Source organism: Lepus europaeus, chromosome 11, assembly GCF_033115175.1.
Source record: "Lepus europaeus isolate LE1 chromosome 11, mLepTim1.pri, whole genome shotgun sequence".
Classification (NCBI taxonomy): domain Eukaryota; kingdom Metazoa; phylum Chordata; class Mammalia; order Lagomorpha; family Leporidae; genus Lepus; species Lepus europaeus.
In genome coordinates, this window is record NC_084837.1 from 103,269,017 (window position 1) to 103,274,951 (window position 5,935).

The 5,935-nt window shown below is 47.2% G+C and overlaps 1 pseudogene; it reads right to left on the reverse strand.

Moving 5' to 3' along the window:
- Window positions 1-1,514: 1,514 nt before the first annotated feature.
- LOC133769631 (26S proteasome regulatory subunit 10B-like) lies at window positions 1,515-2,454 on the reverse strand (annotated as a pseudogene).
- Window positions 2,455-5,935: the final 3,481 nt, after the last annotated feature.

The following is a 5,935-nucleotide window of genomic DNA, read 5'->3' on the forward strand; positions in this document are numbered from 1 at the left end:
TGCTTTCTGGGAAAATGCAGGTGGTGTGCAGGCCGGAAGCAGAAAAAGCCTGGGAGAAGGAATCCAGACAGAAATGATAGTTAGCAGCAGATAGTCAGCCTTGGTCTGAGTGCTTGTGTAGGTCCTGAGACACCACTGACATAGATTTGGTGACTGCTAGGAGGCAGATGGTTGGAAAGAGGGTGCTGCCAAGCTTTCCGACTTGGAAGGCAAGCCAGACGGAGACACCACTGCAGAGATCCAGTGCAATGTGTGAAGCAGGTTTAAAGGGAAGAGGGAGTTTGTGCTGCCCACATGACACTCAAGTGTGTGTCTAACAGGCAGGTGGCAATGGAGATTTGGATCTCATGGCGGAGGCTGACGACGGAGACACTGCTTTGGAAAGTAGTCTCATAGAAACATTGGTTGAAATCACAAGAGTAAGATCACCTCGAGAGAAATGGGGCGCCCAAACGTAAAGGAACAAAGCATTTCAGAGGTGGTCTGAAATGGAAGGTACTGCACAAGCAAGAGAGAAGGAAGAGAAGTACAAAGAAACCATCAAGGATAGCACAAAGTAGGCAGCCACCCACACACAAGGAGTCAAGTCACACGGTTATACTTCGTCATATTTGTAGAATAAACCAGTGGATGGAGAATCTCTCTCTCTCTCCCTCTCTCCTCTCTCCCTCTCTCCCTCCCCCCTCCCCCCTTCCCCCTTTCTCTCTCCCTCCTATCCCTTCCCAACCAGCTCACTCCCTTTCAAACCATTTGAAAAATACATTTGTACAGAAAGAGTATTTGGATGCTGAGTGGAAAACATATTATAGAGGAAAAGATTACTGACAGAAGAAATCAGCTCAGAGGTCACTGAATTCATTCAAGAGAATTATGGTGGCTTGGGCTAGGGTTGGGGTTAGAACCAGGCATTTGGGGCATCCAGGCTACACAATATATGTAAGCACCTGCTCTATGAGCCATGCAAGAACAGAGTTCAGCTTTGCCTTGGCTTGGGGTGGTGGCAGAGATAGGCAGGTTGAAGATACATTTTGGTGGTGAAATCAAATTTACTGTGGGGATTTCTTGGGTTCCTAAGTAACAGCTTAGAAAGACTATTAATGCAATGTATTATAGAGGATCTTAAATATCACAGGTCTGATGTTTCACTTCCTCCCACAGCCTATCTAAATCCATATTCAAATGATATAAAATAAGTCATAAGAAATGCTCTCTTGTACTACTCCCAGACCATTTTCAACGTCTTACAAAATGTTCACACAGCAAATATGAAAAGCTTCATCACATTCTTCTTTTGTAATTTCTGATGCAATAAATACAACATTAACAACATACAAATTTCTTCTGTACCAATCTTAAAAGTGGAGAAACTGGATTATATATTAATTTATGTTACTCGTTCATATTTTACTCTTACTTGTAATGAGATCATCGCCAATACACACGTTATTTTCCTTAACTTTATTTTTACATTAAGCCAATGTCTGTCATGCAGCAATCAAAAACCTTACAGCACATTACACAGGTCTGTAGCCCAATTTAGACTCTAGCATCTTAGAATAAACCACTTTTCTGGTGGCTTTCATGAAGTCTTCCTGTACTACAAAATCATGATCAGCACAAATTGCAAACATACCTGCTTCAGTACAAACATTTCAGGCCTGCTCCAATGAAGCCAACTAAAAGGTTCATGCTTGCTTCATAATCTATTTCATCATGGTTTGTAATACGACCTGATGGACTTTCAATATATCTAACCTTACTTTTTCATTTGGTAAATCAATATGTATTTTCCTATCTAATCTTCCCGGACATAGCTTACTAGGATCCAGTGTATCTGGTCTGTTTGTAAGCCATGGTCATTTTAACTCTATGCAGAGTATCAAACCCAACCATTTGATTCAGCACCTCCATTAAAGTTCTCTGAATCTCTCTGTCAGCTGATGTACCCTCAGAAAACCGACGGCCACCAATCGCACCTATTTCATCCATAAAAATGATGCATGGATGGTGGTCTCTGGCATAATAAAACATTTGTTGGATCAAGCAAACACTTTCACCAATGTATCTGTCTACAATAGAACTAGATACAACCTTTAAGAAGTTATAATCCAGCTGACTAGCAACAGCTCTTGCCAAAAGCGTTTTTCCTGTGCCTGGAATTCCATATAACAAACAGCCTTTTGGAGGTATTATTCCTACATGCTGGAATAAGTCTAGGTTTTTAAGAGCTAATTCTATTACCTCTCTTAATTCTTGGATCTGTTCTGACAGCCCTCTAATCTCAGAGTAAGAAACATTGCCTGGGTTCCCAGGAGACACGTCGTAAACCGGTGAATCCACCACTCTTGGCAAATCTCTCATGCTACTTAGTGTAGTCATATCCAAAGCAACTCTTGTTCCTGGATTCAGCTTACTTCTGTCAAGCTGTCTACAACAGCCCACAATGTATCTTGGGGGGGAGGGAGGAATGAGAAGTATGGGAAGTGAGAAGAAAGCTCTGGAATCAGATACAGGTGCTGGCTGCACAACTCTGCACGTGTGCTGCTAGTGAATTTTGACCTTAACATGGTGTAAAGGAACTAAGGTATACGCCCAAGAGAACTAACTGCTAATGAGTAATGTGAGTTCACATTCATTCCGCTCTAGTTCTCATGATTCCCCTTGCCCCAGCCCAAAGAAGTAAGAGGTTGGGCTTAAGTTATGGGGGTTGCTGCTCCTCCACAGGGAGCTGGAAAACCCAATGAGACACAGCCAGCCTTGCATGCGTGCACATGTGGCTTTGGGACTGTGTCACTCTGTGGCTGCTTGGCTACAGTGCTGTGTGTGCATGTGTTCCTTTGTGCATGTGTGCTTTTGAAAACTGAAAGACAGTTAACATGCTGTCATGTCTCAAATAGGTTTTGATGGACATGCATAAAAAACTGTCATGGGGCTGGCCCACTGGCTACTTCACTTCCAAATCCAGATCTCTGCTAATGCACCTGGGAAAGCCGAAGAGGATGGCCCCAGTGCTTGGGCCCCAGCATCCACATGGGAAACCCAGAGGAAGCTCCAGGCTTTGTCATGGCCCAGTCCCGGCGACTGGGGTCATTTGGGGAGTGAGTGAACCAACAGTTGGATGATCTCTATGTGTCTCTCCTCCTCTCCCTGTAACTCTGCCGTTCAAATAAATAAAATATCTTTTAAAAAAGGACTGTCATATGTTTTAATATTTTCACCTTATCCTCAATCATAGAAGACACAAACAGACCTGTTCTATCAAACAGCTTACAAAACAGACCCTTAAATTGCATCCAATTTGACTGAGAGAGTCTGGGAGTCACTGTATGCATTTTGTCAGACTCAGAAATAAGGTTAAGTGTCATTTGAAACTAAATCAAAGCTCCAAACTTTTGAGTTCCAAAGATAACAAATAAATAAATAAGAACAATTTGCTAAAATGATCAATTTCATTAGCTGTTCAGTGGTAGCAACATAAGTGTTGCCCAGGTGGATACCAATGTCCTCAGATGATATGAGGTCCAAACATCTCAAAACACAAGAGCCAAGAAAAGCTTGTCTCACGTACACAACCCTCACTGGGAGGGTCTGCATGCTGGACTTTTAGAATGCCTAGTTTGTTTAAAATGCTCGGTGTGAACACAGCCACGCCTGTTTGCTTCTAACTGTATCACTCCTTATTAAGAAAGAGGGAAATGTCATTAATCAGGCGAAATGTCATTAATCAGGCACATACAACCACCCTAGTCAGTTCCAAAGGTCTCACCGGAAACAGGGTTCCCAACCACTGGTACACAGTATTCACTGGATAAACCCAACAAGCCTCCTTCAGCAACTCAAAAAGTTCATGCGCTCATGAAGTACCCGCATGGAACAACCGCCCAATGTGTAAAGAAGAGACTGCCTGTGACATTCACCAAGGTGGAACCCAGAGAGGTAGACCTGCCCTTCATTTCCAAAGTGAATTCCAAGACCATCAGGCCATGGGGAGGTGGGGGGAGGGGATTTACAAAGAGAAATAACAAATCAGAGGAAACAGTGAGCAAAAATTAGTCAGTGAAAAATTGACCTACAAATGCTTTTCAGGGAGTTCTAATGATTACCTTAATAAGATGAAACTAGCTGGCGCCACGGCTCAATAGGCTAATCCTTCACCTGCGGCGCTGGCACTCCAGGTTCTAGTCCCGGTTGGGGCACTGGATTCTGTCCTGGTCACTCCTCTTTCTGTCCAGCTCTCTGCTATGGCCCGGGAGTGCAGTGGAGGATGGCCCAAGTGCTTGGGCCCTGCACCTGCATGGGAGACCAAGAGAAGCACCTGGTTTCTGGCTTCGGATCAGCGTGGTGTGCTGGCCGCAGCACACCGGCCGCAGTGGCCATTGGGGGGTGAACCAATGGAAAAAGAAGACCTTTCTCTCTGTCTCTCTCTCTCACTGTCCACTCTGCCTGTCCAAAGGGGGAAAAAAAAGACAAAACTGTCTCCTAGATTCACAGTCACTCCTCAAATTACATGCTTGAGAAATTTCTAAGCCATTTGGGGTAGCTGTAACTCAGTGAGAGAAAGCAATAAAGTAACATTCCCACAAACATTCCCACTTCTGCCTGAAGGTGCTGTGGGGGGTTGCCAGGGACTCCTCACTAATCCAGCACAGCCTCCACCCTGAGGCTAGTTACTTAGCAATCACTATTTTCTCCTACCGTTAGATGCCTCTGCATGGTTCCAACTGTTCCTTCAGGGGCATACCATCATACGTGGAACTGGGAGGCTGAGAAGTGTCACCTCCCTGGGGTCTGCAAAGAACCCACTTTCCTGATCACCGCAACTGCCACAAGATCAAGTGCGGCAGAGAGACACCTGAGCCAGCAAGCACAGACCAGGCCCCCATCGCACCTGCCCGCGGGGCAGGGACTCACAAGGCCCTCAGCCTGCATCTCGGCAACTTGTTTGAGCAGAGAAGGAAAGGCGGGAACTGGCAAGACCCGCCACACTCCCGCCCTCAGAATCTCAACTCCAGACAGACCAAGCTGAAAACCAGGCAACCCTGAAAGGTCAAGGCTTGGGCCCTGCAGAGACACTCCTGCCAGGCAAGTGGCACCTCCAGGACCCTCCCCGCATGCCTCATGCACTCACCTCTCACATTAGCCCACGCCGTGCTGGCCAAGAGCGGGAGTCTCTGCAGCTGCCCCCTGCCCTCGGGCCCAAGTGCTATGGGGGCACTGGGCCCAGCTCAGGCCAGGCCCGGGAAGCAGCTGATGATGCAGCACGCAGGTGGGATGCCTCCTCTCCAGCAGCTGCTGCCATGTGCCTGGAGCCTGAAGAAAGTTTGGAAAGAGTCAGGAATCCATCACAGGGGCCGTGTCCCAGGCAGGCCCCGCTGTGCCTGGTCCCGCTGTACCTGGTGCTACCCCGCACGCCCTTAGGTTCCCACTGGAGCGCACCCCACACCCGCCAGGCTGCAGCCCTCTCGTAGATGCACTCCTGTGTGAGTTTGTCTCCAAGATGGTGGCCGCCCAAGGAGGGGCAGGCGCCCACCAGCCAGGGGCCGCAGTCCCTTGGGCTCTCCCTCCTCACCTAGGGGCCAATGGGACTTGCACGCCTAGCTCACTCCCTTGGGAGGCTGGCTCCTTGACAGGCCCAGCCTGCATGCTCAAAGACTGGGTTCCTCGCCCCCCACCCCCACCCCGCTTCCCCAGGATGTCTGCATAGGTCCTGCCTGGGTTCCAATCATTTCTAGAGCAACAGTAGACAAAACATGTAAGTTTCTTGAAAGAGGCTGCTTGGCCTCCCCAAGTGAACAGTCCTGGCAACACTGTTATGCAAAGCTGAACTATAAGTCTTCCAAGGTCCACTTTTGGTAAAAAAGAAACAAGAAAAGCAAGTGCCATAAGGGCTTTGTTCTATCTGCACTCTGCAAAGCAAAAACAAGGCTGCAGAAGC